Here is a 16,030-nt window from a genome sequence, read left to right on the forward strand (position 1 = left end):
GACACCAGCTCCATACCCCACCTCCCACCCCAGTTCCTAGGCTTTCAACTTGGACTGAATATACTACCTACTTTCATACTACCTGCTTTCCTGGTTCTCCAGTTTGTAGATGGCAGATCATGGCATATCTCATCCTCCATAATTTCATGAGCCAAATCTCATCATAAATATCTTCTTAAATATCACCATTGGTTCTGTTTCTTTGGTTCTGTTTATCCTGACTATTATATCTATTGCTTTATAACAAGTTATCCCAAGACTTATTAGCTGTAGGCAACAAACACATTTATTAACTCAAACAATTTCTGAAACTCAGGAATATGGAGTCAGCTTAGTTTGCTGTTTCTGGCTCAAGATCTCTCTCAGGTTGGAGTCAAATTGACAGTTGAGATTTTGTTACTAAAGGCTTGCCTGGGGCTTAGAGAACTGCTTCCAAGCTCACCCATATGGCTGTTGACAAAACCTCCAGTTTCTCACCATGTGGAGTTGCCATGGTGCTACTCATAATATGACTGATGAATTCTTCCCAGATGTGTAATCCAAGAAAGAAAAAGAGCAAGTTACCAAGACAGAAGCCAAAATGACTTGTATATAATTTCAGAAGTGATATAACATCACATCTGTTACATTCTATTGGTCACACAGACAAACCCTAGGATGATATGATGGAGGGATACACAAGCGTATGAGTACAAAAGTGGGGATCACTGAGAACAACCACGAAGGCTGATACCACAATTCACTCTCTGCCTCTCAGGTGACACTGCAAAGTCTCACAAGAGAGTAGTCCAATTATAAGGTCAACTCAATGCCTAGAATCTTGTCATCAAATCAGGACAAGATGCAGATGTGGCTTTTTGGTGCAGTCTCTCAAGTACAGCTTTTTAGGTAAAATTCCTCTCAATCTGCAATCCTAGGCACTAATGAGACACTCCATCACACACACACACACACACACACACACACACACACACACACACACACACCTATTATAGTAAAATATAAAATAGGCTTAGGATTTTCACCAGAAACATTCCTATTCAAAAAGGAAGGAAAGGGTAGGCACACAGGAATCACTTGTCCATAGCAAATTTGAAATCTAGCTAGGAAAATGTTGGATATTCATTAATAAGAACTCAATTATTCTTCTGCTCAGGAGTTATTCTCCATAGATGTTAGTTCCAAGGCATGCTTCCTTTTTTCATCAAAAATAGCACATGTACAGATGAGCAGTTTTCTTACCTGTTAGTAGACTCAGGGCATACAACAACCCCTTTTCTATTTGTGCCCTTTTATCTGCCCCTTTCAGCCCAAGCTGGCAGTGTTCCTGCTGACATAATTATCTTAAAAACCTTGTAGGTATTCTAGGAATCTTGTGACAAACACACATCCACAAATCTACTTTTGGTTTCTTCTGAGATAGCTGAGGGACAACATCCTCAAGCAACCTAGAAGCTCTACTGTTTAATTGAGAGACGCATGATGTATATTCTGTTTTAATGCTCTAAGGTACCAACTTTGATCACTCTGAGATTTCAACAAAGGATTTTACTATCACATTTTCATCTCATCTTTAGACCACACTTTTCAGAGTGTTGTGGATTTAATCTTTGCTTCAAAACAATTTGTTATTTTCAGCATCATTTGCTATCTGTAGAGGTCTCAACCTCTACAGATTTTTAGAACCATCGAGTCCTGCCTCCTTTTTGCTTAGCAGTTTATCCCTGGAAGTAGCAGAAAGAATCTAGGAAGCACTTTCAACACTGCTTAGAAAATCCTTTAGTTATATTATCCTGTTAATAAGGCACATTTTCTACCTTATTCGTTCCTGTAGACAAGAGGGTGGCTAAACTTTCTGATACTATCTAACAATGATACCCTTCCTCCAGTTTTTAAGATGATTTTCTTTACTTTCTGGAAAGCCCATACTGGCAAACTTATCAAAGACTATCAGGCTCCTAGTAACAATTTTTTTCAAGGTACTATAGGCTTTAACTTACACTGCTCTCACATGGCTGTCAGTTGCAAAGGGACACCAACATTTTAGTTTTAATTATGAGAACACACCAAATTTTATATCAGTTATTTATTTCTAAATTTAAAAATTACTCTACAACTTGGTGGCATAAACAACAAACATTTATCATTTTACAGTTTAAGTGGGTTAGAAATCTGGGCACAGCTTCCCTGGGCATGTTTGGCTCAAGGCCTCTCGGGTAGTAGGGCAGTAGCATTCAGAATTTTAGCTGAGACTAGTTCCATGTGAAGGGTTGACCGGGAGAGCATACTTCCAAAATCATTCATACAACTGTTTGCTGGACTTGGTCACTTGCCATAGGGGCCTCTCAGCAGACCGACTTACAACATGGGACCTGGGTTCTACTAGGGCAAAAGATTTCAAAAGAAGATGAGAACATTCAGGGTAGGAGACATGGGGTTTTTTAATAAATTAATTTCGGAAGTTACATCCATTCCCTTCTGGTATATATTATTCATAAAAGTCAGTCAATAAGCCAAGCTTTTACTCAGTGGAAGGTATTTCACCTAGTTCTGAAAAACAGGAAGGGGTATCCTTGGGAGCCATCTTAGAGACTGCCTATCACAGAACCTATCCAGTTAAACCATGGTCTAGGAAGAGGTACAAACAAGATATCCATAGTCCAATAAGGGATAAGAATGAAAAGCTGCATATTTGAAGTAGGGAGAATTTTCCTTTTTGTCTACACATATGATTTTAAAAAGTCTTTGTTTTAAACTTATGTTGTGATGATGTCTTTATTTGCATGAGACATGTAAGTAACCTAGGGATAACTACTGCAGTTAGCCATGAAAGCAATCTAATATATCCTGGGAAGTCAAATACAGAGGTGGTCTTTATAATTTTTGGTTGTGTTAGCACCTAAAAATGTAGTTTCTATTGTCATTATCATTTATTTAAGGTCAATAATGTGTATTTCTACTGCATATTTAAAGACACTTCCAAGCTTTATATCTTTACATTTTACTCTCTGGGATTTAAGACTAAATATGAAAGGTACACCTCTGACTTTTTTGCATTCTAGTAGATTTACTTTTTGTTCACAGCATGACCTATGACATTCTACCCCTTTTCTATATTGGTCCCACAGCCTGGAATTCTCTCTGTATATATCCACATCCTGTTACATGACCTGCCTGCCCCCAAACATTGTATATAAGTAACCCTACTAATCTAACTTCTGCTCATTGTTCAATCTTTATCTCAAACATGATTTACTCTGAATCCTAATCTGTGGGAACATTGCTAAAGAGCCCTATAAAATGCTTCCTTAGTGATGACTGAAAAGGCTTTGAAATATTTTTCTCAAATGAGTTTATAAATGCATACTAGCCACTTCTTTGGAATCTACCACAACCCTGGAGAACTTGATTACTTTTTGATTGGTATCATATTTCTTTTCCCACCTTGGTGGCTCATGTATTTCCTCAACTTACAAAAAGCAATTATTCTTTGTGCTTCATTTTCTAATATTAGAAATATGGAAACACCATGTTGTTTGCTTTTATCCCATTTGAATGCCATTGTTTGTGCAAATTGTAGGCAAACAAGAAAGACTTCACTGTTAATTTGCATTCAAATAAGCTAATATCCAAATATTTGCTTATTCTGAAAATTACCAAAAATCTGTGTCAATTAAATGCAATGGAATTTCAAGAAAGCAATGAAGAAAAGAACTGCAATTTCCCATTAGACATAAATCCAGACTTAAATGTAGTATATACTCATGAAAGCACTAAACTCACCTGGACAAGCTTTTTCACACACAGTATGGATACACTGAAAGCATATGTACATATTACTATGGTTTATCTAACAAAGTCTGAGAATTTAAGCATAGTGACCATTTAGAAATATTTTCTTTTACAGAAGAATCTGTGTAGGAAGACTTCCCCAAAGTTCCAGTTATTGCAGAAACTCCTCCTCATCATGAAAACTATTACTAAATCTACATAAAGATTAAAATGTGAGAATACCATGTTTCCCAAGAAATGGATAAACATTTAACTTTTTTTTTTTTGAGAGATAGCAAGAGCACAAGTGGGGGAGGGGCAGAGGAAGAGAGAGAGAATTTTCTTTTTTTTAAGTTCCTATTTGAGAGAGATAGTGCATGAGTGAGGGAGGGGCAGAGAGAGAGGGAGAGAATCCCAAGCAGGCTCTGCACTGTCAGCATGGAGCCCGATGCGGGGCTTGAACTCATGAACCATGAGATCATGACCTGAGCCAAAACCAAGAGTCAGAGGCTTAACTGACTGAGCCACCCAGGCACCCCATAGAGAGAGAGAATGTTAAGCAGTCTCCACTCTCATTCCTGAGCCCACCATGGAGCCCATTCCATTACCCTGCAATCATGACCTGAGCCAAAATCATTGGATACTTAAATGACTGAGTTGGATACTTAAATGACTGAGCCATCCAGGTGCCTCAACATTTGACTAATTGTGAACATGGATGACCTGATGTGAATAAATGAAGTTGGATTACACCCATTCACTCATATCTACTGTTAGAAAAAGTGACAGGGAGCTGATAATCTGATAATTTATTACAACTAGTAAATGCAAGCAATAGTTCTTTACCCAACATCAAAATATATTAAAACACAGGTTGAGCTAATTAAGTATGGTGGCCATAGGGATAGAACGCATTTAAATCTTCGTCAAAGTAGGCCAGCAAATGAAGCATTCAATTATAGTAATGTGAGAGAGAAGGAATTTAATTGTCCCCAAAGTTTCATATTGTGTGAGTTCTAGGAATGAGGGCTGGGGAAGGAGATAGGGAGGGGTTGGGATTTCTGAAAATGCTAACAACATCTGCAAATAGGCTGAAAAATAGTATAATTCTTACATTCCAAATACACTCATATACTGTGTAATTATAAGCATCTGCAGTGAATGGTCATATGCCACTCATCAATGAACTGGAATTTATTAATCATTTTCTGTGTTGTTTTCAAGAGAGCATGATTTTTTCCCCATAGTTGTACCTAAGAATATCTCAAATCATAATTTATAACACTCGAGTCTTGGGAAGCAGATTAAAATAAGTCAATATGTTGTGGATAAACTTCAGAATTATTTTAAGTTATTTATAGCCTCTAATACAATGAATTGACCAGTGCTTGTCAAAACAGGATAATTATTAAGGAAATTAAATATGATATAAGAAGACTAATGAAAACAGCAAGAATATAACTATTGGGATGAAGTAAGCAGTATCAGATTCAAGTCGTCAGCACATCACATATCTTTTTGGAAGAATACCATAAATCAGTGGTTCATACTATGATATCAGTTAAAACCAGAGACTGATGAAAAAACCACTCCCTCCAGGCCTTGTAGGCCCTGTCAGAAAATCAGAGGATGAACTCAGACAAAACCAGACAGGTAGTGCTTCAACTATTTATAAGATAATATCAATATGAATAATGAAATCAGATGTGGGATGTAGCAAGTTTCCATGATTTCAAATTCTTAATTTTTCCTTTACCTCTGTGTGTATATATGTTTTAACTTTAGTGCAAAAGTCTCTTTTTATAGGAAAATTTAAAATCATATTTAAATAGAATTTTGAAACATTCAGTGCTTCTTTGAAAATAAGTATATTATTCTCCTTCCATATCACTTTCCCATGTTATTTACTTTACATATTAGTTTGTTTAAAAATTCCTATAATTTATGTTTTATAATTGTAATTATTGTATGTGAATACATTAAGTAATCACATAAAGTTATAAAACTGACTTTTACATTTTTAATTAAATTATTTCGTGTTTGTTTATTTATTTATTTATTTATTTATTTTAAATGTTTATTTTATTTTTGAGAGACAGAGACAGAGTGTGAGTCAGGAGGGGCAGAGAAAGAGGGAAACACAGATTCCGAAGCAGGCTCCAGGCTCTGAGCTGTCAGCACAGAGCCTGACATGGGGCTAGAACCCTTGGACTGTAAGACCATGATCTAAGCAAAAGTTGGACACTCAACTGACTAAGTCACCTCATGTTTATTTATTTTGAGAGAGAGAGAGCACAAGCAGAGGAAGAGCAGAGAGAGAGAGAGTAAAAGAAAGAATCCCAAGTAGGTTCTGTACTGTCAGCACAGAGCCTGATGCAGGGCTCGATCCCACAAACCGAGAGATCATGACCTGAGATGAAATCAAGAGGCAGACACTTAACCAACTGAGCCCCCTAGGAGCCTCTAAAACTTACTTTTTAAATTTATATTAACTCTTTTTTTCCCCAGTGAATTTTATAAAAAAGTAGCTCACACTTAAACTTTACAAGTCATATATTAAAGCAAGCTAAAATGATACAACTTAAGTATTAGATGGTCATTCTGTTACAGCAATGAACACATATGACCCAGAGATAGTGGAAATTTTTTGTCATTCAATAATTAATAAGACAACCAAGTAATACCTCTATAGTATTCCATAAATTTAGAAATAGCTGATCTTATAGAAATCTGTTGATTATATTATTGAGGAAGCACCTTCGAAGTAAATGAAAGAAAGTGAGGTTGAGGGGAGATCATTGTTTTAATTAGTATGGAAAGGAATCTTTGAGATAGGAAAATGCAAAATTAAATGGAAGCGGTTCTCAGTGCTGCTTAAATTCCACAAACCTCTCTATGCTACCCATGAGTGCTCTAATTGTGATTGGGTAAAAGAATCTTAGTGTTATGGGTTAGGGGACATTTTTGGTTGGACCATGAGGTATGCCATATGTTAACTACGTTTTCATTATCTGTTTCTTTCATATTCACCAGAAGCACTTTCTTTAAACATATTCTTGGCTTGCAAAGTATATATTTCCAGTTAGTTGTCAATTTTGTGGCTCACTGGAGTGGGAGTTTTTTCCAACTGCAGTGTGCATCAAGGCAAATTGACATGGACCAAGTGTACAAACAGAACGAATGAGCATAGATCTACACATTAGTCTTCTACCTCCATTAAAAACAAAAAGAGAGAAAAGATCATTAAACATTTCAATATTTTTTTAGTATCTTAGGAGTCTTTGGCTTATGGAAATGTATATTCTAATATAAAAACATTTTTTATTTTGCTTGATATCTTAGGAATTTTAAGCTGGTGGAAATATGTAATATGAGATAAAGAATACAAATTATTTTATGGGGTGCCTGGGTGGCTCAGTCGGTTAAGTTTCTGACTTCTGCTCAGGTCATTATCTCAGGCTCGTGGGTTTAAACCCCGCGTCGGGCTCTATGCTGACAGCTCAGAGCCTGGAGCCTGCTTCAGATTCTGTGTCACCCTCTCGCTCTCTGCCCCTCCCCCACTCATGCTCTGTCTCTCTCTGTCTCAAAAAAATAATAATAAACATTAAAAAAAAGAAAAAAAAAGAATACAAATTATTTTGCTTAACTGAAAAGTGACCATGTGGTCTTCTGACATCGGGAGAAATCCATTAATCAAAATGAAGTCATGTACAGAGAAAAAAACTTAATTTAAACATAATTTAAAATTGAGGAACATTGGAGACTAATAAGGGCATAATAATTTATACTATATGCATGAAATTAATTCCATTTCAATCTATTCCAAGTACATTGAATGTGTGAAAAGGTTGAAACTAAATAAGAAATGGTTAAATTTTGCTCACTGAGATTAAATTACATTTATTTGCAGTTTAGGAAAATATTTTAAGAAATTAGTAACTTTTCAGTGATACAACAGACACTATTCATGACTTTCCCAAGAGCCATACCTCCTTGGCCCCATTTCTAAGCTTGCAGAAACTCAAGTGTTGCTCAGGTATCAGGCACAAATAAGTTCAGAGAAGATTAGATTTTTTCCCCAGCCTTGGGGAAGAAATCATAATTATCTAAGACAGTCATTTCAATATCACACCTTTTGGAGAAAGTTTCTCATCTTCCAACTCTACTTATTTGGTGTAATAGCAAGTTTGCTGGAGGGCAAGTATTATTTGAGATTCGTCTAACCAAAGTAACCACATAAAGAAATACTAAATGAGCTTGCTCACTTAGGCACATTATCTCTACCACCTCTCAGACTTATATATTACTTTTCCCATTTCAAATGCATTCTAGCTGGCTTCCCAGTATCTTTCTTATTCCACTCAAATTCATTGTCTTTACAGTTGGCAGAATAAGATATTAAAAATGCAAATCTGATCATGTCAATTCCCTGCTAGAATTCATTCAGTCATTCTCCAATTATCTACAAGATCCCATCTTTACCTTTTGAAAGGAAATCTTCTAATATCCCACCTTCTTTTTCCTCTGTATGGTTAAAACACCCATTTCCTACTATAAATATCAATGTATGTGACTTCTCAAGAAAATGAGTCTCTTGACCACTGTGCTAATTTTTTATTTCTCTGTGCTCAGTACGCAAGACAACACGTACAGCATAAAAGAAAGGTTATTAATATTTGCAGAATAGTGGAATTAATGATGTAGCTCTAAATATTTAAAAGGAGCTACTAACTTCCATTGTGAAGGTTTAAATAGATCTCCAATTGAAAAGAAAAACAAATTTTGTGACACATCATTTGTCACAGCATGCAGTATCACCCATGTCTGTGGTACGGTACCTTAAAATCATTTCACACTCGATTCTGGAGACAATTTGTGTATTATCCAATCTGTTGTGAAACTGGGGAGAGATCTTGAACTTCAGAAATTTTAACTCCCTTAAGGGACATGAGAATCAGAAAGGAAATGGCTACCTTTCATTGTACTTTTTAATGCTCTCTTTGCTAACATAAATGTCTCATAAATATTAGTTTCTTAGCATATTTTTGGTCACTTTTTGTCGAATCTTTGAGCTATTTGTACAGTGCTTCATTTTATCTTGTGCACCCTAACCTGAAATATATTTTAAATTCCAAAGAAATGACATCATCTATACTACTCTTTCTCCTATCTCACAAGAAAAAATTATCTTCAAGTTCTCCATAGATTGTGCAGATATCACTGAAAAAAGATGTAGAAAAATACTAACACAAGTCACTGTTTTCAGAGAATATGGTTGAAGAAACCAAAGTAATTCTCTGTCTTCAGAAAGATCAATTATTAACTGTATTACTATATTCATCTTTTAGTATCAGGTTATTCATTTTTCATGTACTTCTGCTAATTGTTTTTCAAGATTGTCTTATTGTTTCTAAGTAAAACTCAGTGATATTTTATTTTAGTCTAATTATAAGTGTAAATTTCAGTGAATTTTTACAAAGAAAACACACCAAGGAAACCACGACTATGATATAGTATTTGAATATTGATAGCTCTCAAGAAGTCCTCTTGTGTTACTGCTGAGTTATTACTACATGCAAAAGTAAATGTTTTCTTGACTTTTATCATCATGAATTAGCTCACATATTTTTGAACTATAGATAAATGGACTCCTATATTATGTCATACTTTATGTTTGATATCCATAGCATAATATTTAAAGATAGCAATATTTTTCTCATTTCTATATAGTATTAGTTGTTGGACAATAACACAACTTATTTATGCATTTCACTTTGAATGGCTATTTCAGTTGTATCTAGATTGAAGCTAATATGGATAATCCAATTATAAACATTCTAGAGCATTCTATAAACACATATGCATTTTAGCTTAAGATTTGACTTATTGGGCCATTGGGAATTCATAAATCTAGTGTAACAGAAAAAAGATAAAGAATTATCCAAAGTAGTTTATATCAATTTTAACCCCTGAAGTATATGATGTTCAATTTATTCTACGTTGTTGCCAACAATGAATAAACTTCCTCTTAAAATTGTAGCCATTCCTTTTAAGATTGTAGCACAACGTGGTTTTAATTTGCATTTCCCTGGTGACAAATAAGGTTGAACAAAACGTCACATGTTTATTAGCCATTTGAATATTATTTTCAAATAGAAAGTGCCTGTTCAACCTTTTGCCCATTTTTATTGAATTCTCTTTTTGATACTGATATGTAGTGGTCTCTTACGTTTTCTGTATTTGAATCATTTGTCAGATATGTTTTAGAAATTATTTTTGTGACTCTTTGACTTGCATTTTCACACTCAGTGGTATCTTCTGATAAAAACAATCATATGTTAAATATATTCCAATGTATCAATCTTTTTCTTTATAGTCAATTCTATTTTATCCTGTTTAAGAAATCTTTGCCTTCTCAAGGACAAAAGATATACACCTGTGTTATATTATCAGTTTTTTTCTTCTCAATTTATACATACTACCTATTTAATATATATGTATTTATGGTGTAAAGTAGAAGAGAAGCAATCAATATGGTATCCACAGTCACTATGCTTATTTAAATAAAAGTTAAAATGAAACATTCAGTTTTTGTGTTACATTATTCTCACGTATCAAGTGCTCAACAACCATATGTGGCTAATGGCTATAATATCGAAGACATTTGGAATATTTCCATCATCAGAAATTTTGGACTGTGTTGGTCCAGAGTCACTTTCCTCCCTCATAAATATTTAATTGACCCAACACCATTTGTTAAAAATAATATTCTTCCCAAATTCACTTAGGAAGAATATTTGTCATAAAACAAATGTCAGTACACATGTTAGTTTATTCTTGGTTTCTCTATTGTGTTGCACTAAATTATTGCTTATTCTTGTGATAAAACTACATTCTGTTTATTGTGTAACTTATATTAAATTAGATGTGTTTGTTTTCAAGCCCACTGCATTTCCACAAAAACTACACAATATATTTGCCTCTTTCTACCACCACCCATACACAAACAGCTTGGGTTTTGTTTTGAGACTACAGTTAATGTAAAGATCAGGTTGAGAATAATTAACATTTCACAGTATTTGATTTCTCCAACCTATGAACTTGGATTCATTTTGTTTATTTAGTTTTTTTTAATATTTATTTATTTTTGAAAGAGAGAGAGAGAGAGAGAGAGAGAGAGAGAGAGAGAGAGAGAGATGAGGCAGAGAGAGAGAGACAGAGGATCCAAAGTGGGCTCCATGCTGATAGCAGAGAGCCTGACACTTGAACTCATGAACCCTGAGATCATAACCTGAGGCAGAGCTGGATGCTTAACCAACTGAGGTTTTTTTGTTTTTCTTTTTTAATCTCTCAGTATTATTCTTTAATTGTCTTTATAGATGTCCTTCATATCTTTTTTTAGAAATTACATTCTCAGGTAGTTGATGTTTATATATTATTTTAAATGGTATCACCCAAGATGTTGTTTATTGCTCATTTATAGAAAAGTGACTAATTTTGAAAACATTGACATTGTATTCTGCCACCTTAGACTCATATTAATTCTAAAAATGTGTAATTTAAAAATATTTCTTATTAAATAATCAGGTTATCAGCAAATAATAATGTTTTTACTTGATCTTTTTCTGTTTTAGATTTTATTGTTGTTTTTTGGGTTTTTGTTTGGTTTCATTTATTGCTTTGTTTCCATGAAATGCACATCCAGTTCAGTGCTGAATGAAAATGTAGGTAGTGAAGATGTTTTTCTTGCTCCTGATTTTGTAAAACAGTTCAGTGTTTTTGCCATAAAACTTTGAGACCAACACTGCAAATGCTCTATTCTTACCCCACAATCCTTACCTTAGCATTGTGGTCCATTAGAATTCCAACAGCCAATATCTGTATAATTAATAGGGAGGATTTTTCTATTAAAAGTTGCCAAGCCTTGCCATTTGGTAGGCTTCCAAATGCCAGGAAATTAACACCTCAAGGAAGAAGCCCTTAACTACTTACTGAATCACAGTGGTATATAAAAACTCCTTTTCCCTCAGGCATGTGTTTTCAAGCATTTTCCAGAGTCTCCCCATTAAATTGAGTTTCAAATTCCCATGTAGTAGCCAGTTTAAAAGCCTCCCCTTTATGGAGTTCCTTTCCTGTATTAACCTTCCTCATTCTTGCAGGTGTTCCCTACAACACCTAAATAAATCCTTGCCATTTACTCTTGGATCTTTACCTTTGTGTTAGCTTCTGAAGCAATGTAAACCAGAAGTACTATTTTTTCTTCTACTTTTTAACAGATGAAGAAATTTCCTTTCTTTTTTACTTGTTAAAGTTTTTTTTTCATGAATAGATGTTAAAATTAAGTGTTTTTTCTCCTTTTTTTTTCCTATAAATCTTATAAATTACATCAATTACTTTTCAAATAACCAGATAAATTTGTAGTCTGGAATAAATGCAAGCTGGCCATCAGGCATGCATTATTGACTTAAGTAGATCACATATCTGGTTTGCTAATGTTTTCTTAGAGACTTTTGCATCTGTGTTTAAAAGAGATCACTCTGTAACTTTTCCTTCTTGCAACGTTTGTGATTGTCAAAAATTACACCAAATGGAATTAAAAAGCAAGGAAGACTTTCTTTGTTCAAGGCCACTGTCATAGGGAAGACTGTACTCGACTCCAGGAAAACAAAAGGTGGAAGAATTTCTAAGCCCTGAGTGACTTAGTGGAAAAGTACTGGAAGCCATTAACGAAGCTGGTCAATGTGATTAGACTATCTTGTTTGCTAAATTGGTGTTGAAGACAGGCCCTTACAGAATCTGAAAGATAGGGGCATTATCTTCTCTTGATGATTTCATTTTAAAGAGATGTCTCCCAGGTCCATTGGAAAGAACTTCCAGTGCTATAAAGTGACAATAGGCTGGGAGAAGATTTGCATCTCAAAAGGACAGAGAAAGAACTAGCAATTACAAGTTTTCTAAAGTCAATTCTCTAAGGGAGAGACCTTTCAAGAAAAAAACTATCTAATATTTAGTCAGGCTGAAGGGACGACGAAAACTTGTTTAGAAACTTCTCAGATTCTTGCTCTATGCATCTCTTCTATTGGTTAGTTCTAATTTGTATCCTTTTGCTATAATAAAACCATAATTATTAGCATATCGTATTCCTCTGTTCTCTGAGTCACTAGTCAATTATCAAAATGGAAACTGGTTTTGGTTCCCTCAAATTTGCAATTGGTGTCAGAAGTCTTGTTGCCTTACTTAAACTTGAGTTTGGCTAGTTCCAAATACTCAGATTAATCAAGTATTTTCATTCTACCCACCTTTATTAATATATTTATTTTCATTCTTTTACTTTTCGTTTAGTGATTATCCTAGACTTTATAATGCACATGACTATTCTTTTTATTTCAGGTCTGTTAGTGATGAGTACTTCATTTCTGCTTCACATTTGAATATATCTTCAGAGTGTAGAAATATAGGTTTATCTTATTTTCTTACAGTATTTGAAACATTGATATATTGATTGTCACCTGGATTACATTTTTTTTTCCATTGAGAAATCAGATAAATTATAATTACTGCTTATTTGATCATAGTATGTTTTTACCTCTGGCTTCACTTAAATGTTGGCTCTTGTCTTTCATTTTCACATTTCATGGTTTATTAGATATGCCTCAATCCAGTTATGTACTAAAAGTACAGTAGGTGACTGATATCAGTTTCTGTGACCATCTCAAGTGGCCTCAAGGAGATATCAAACACAGAAAGAATCAGAATATAGTTAAGCAGAGGCATGCAAGAGATATTTTTAAACAATCAGATATGATAGAAGCATAATGTATTAAGAAAATCTAGAGTCTTTCTTGAGTCTACATGCAAATCAGAAAACCTTACTTTTTACAAATGTAACAAATTATACCTTGTGATGTGCCGGTATTTGGAGAACTGTTTGCAAGCATTCATACTATTTTTTCCCCTTTTGTATATGTCATCAATCCCCTGTAGCTAATAAGCTTTGGAGTAGTTTTTCAGAGCAATCTGCAATATTGTCTGCCAAGCTAGTCTTCCGTAAGACAATGAATAAAGGATTTACTAACCTACTTTGAGGTTGGCTTTCTTTCAGTCAGCACTGTTTTTCTTGTAATTTTGTTGCTCAGATTTTTAGTTCTTTTTTGAAACTGTAGGTTGATATTTTTGTCTACTCTGAAATATTATCAGCTATCACTTCAAATATTGTTAATGACTCCTTTTTCTATTGTTCTTCCCTATTTGGGACCCCAAATACATACAAACTTTTTTTTCAAATTCCTATTTATCGCTAACATTTTCTTTTTGTGTGTGTTTCCTATGCTTTCTGCGCTCCATGGTGGAATCAGGTTTTTTCCTGATGTATCTTTCAATTCATTGATTTTCTCCAGAAAAGGTAAAATACACAGCCAATTAAGGAAATAATTTTACTCAAGCTATGAGACAGGGAGAACATTCATTAATTAGGATTATCTCAATTTAAGGAGAAGGAACTAGAGATTTTTGAGGCAAATTTACAAGGGAGTCATCAGGAAGAATAGTGGTGGGTCTTATTTGAGCCAATGAGAAAAACTGAGGTTGGGTTTTGGGATATATGAAAACACTGTTTTTGTGGTGGTGGTGGTTATTGTTGTTGTTGTTGTTTTGGTTAGGCTTTTGCAGAGCACAAAAGTGTAGTGAGATTTCTCAACTTTCATTACTTTCTGGGAACACTGGGCTTCCAAAAACTTCAACATTGTCATCTCTATGTTTAATACTTTATAAACTCATATATTAAATTGTGGACTTTACTTATTTTGTTTCCAATGCTTAGTATATGTATTTGGTTTTAAGTAGATTCTACTTCCCTAGTGAAATATGACATTTTTGTCATTTGTTTCTTGAATATTTGAAACATAGTAAATTCAAAGTGTCTGTATCATATTAAAGGAGACCAAAATTGATCACCCCAAAATATGCCTCTTTGGTATATTGATTATTTTAAGTTGTTGCTTTTAAGAAAGAGCAGACACAGGTGAAGCTCTGAAAACTGAATAGAAGTTATCTTTTTATAAGAAACATTTGTATTTACAAAATAAATCTCCATTTGCAAGGGTATCGATCTCTTTCCCTATACCAAGAAGAGAAGGATGACTCAATCCCGGTGGAGTGTTATCAACAGAGAAGACATGGGACTTAACTCTGGTTAAAAACCTTACCCTGATAACTGTACTTTTCCTGGTAACTTCCATAACTGACTCCCAATCCCCGATATCTTCTTTTGCCTTTAGCTGAAGATGGTATTTAAGGAGATGGTTTTGGCCATTTTGGAGAGGTACTCAGTTTTCCTGGGTGTCTCCCATGTGTGCAGGAGGTATACATATTTAAACTTTTGCTTTTATCCTGTTAATCTTATATCAGTCTAATTATTAGACCAAAGAACCTAGAAGGGAGAAAGGGAAATATTTTCCACCTCTACATTATCTATGGCTATCTTTCTTTACTTTCTTCTCTCTCTCTCTCTCTTTTTTTTTTTTTTTTTTTTCCTTCATGGTAGGTACTTTCTTGGTGTAGTTGGTAATTTTTTATTGATTTTAGAAAAAAAAAACTAAAGGTCTTTAAGAAGATATTGTCATCCCTATGATCTCTCAGGCAGCAAGTGTAGAGAAAATCACATCTAGCCCATCAGTGACTGCCTGTGTCAAGAAAGATGTGTGGTCTTTATAAGGCTCAATGTACATTTATTTTTAGTCTCTTCAAAAAGCTCCAGGTTTTTATGATGGCCCCTCTTTCTTGACCTCCTGATCAAACCAGAAGACTCCCCCAAACTTCTCAGTACATTTAATTTACTTTCTCTTCAGATCTTTCACCTTCAGTCTTTCACAGATTCTCTATTCCTGCCTTCCTTAAGCCTCCTGTCTTGCAAGGATCTTGCTTCTGATGCATTGTCATCTTACGATGCTTTCGAACCAAACCTTTTTCTAAATTAATTTATGACATTTTTTATTACTCTTGGCAGAAGCAATGCCTACCACAAGCTACTCCATCATAGCCAGCAGAGGAAATCTGCTCTCATATTTTTTGCTACTTTCCTCAAACTGAAACAAAATTGTTTTAAAAATATTTCAGAGATATATTGACCTACAGTTTGTTTTCATTGTAGTGGTGAGTAACTCTTGATGATTGTGCTTAGGCATGTCTGTTAAAAATTCAAGTTGTAGTCAATCTTAAAAAATAATCTACAGAATCACAATGAGATGACTTTTTTCATAAG

This window comes from Panthera onca, chromosome B1, assembly GCF_046562875.1.
Source record: "Panthera onca isolate mPanOnc1 chromosome B1, mPanOnc1 haplotype 2, whole genome shotgun sequence".
Taxonomy (NCBI): Eukaryota; Metazoa; Chordata; class Mammalia; order Carnivora; family Felidae; genus Panthera; species Panthera onca.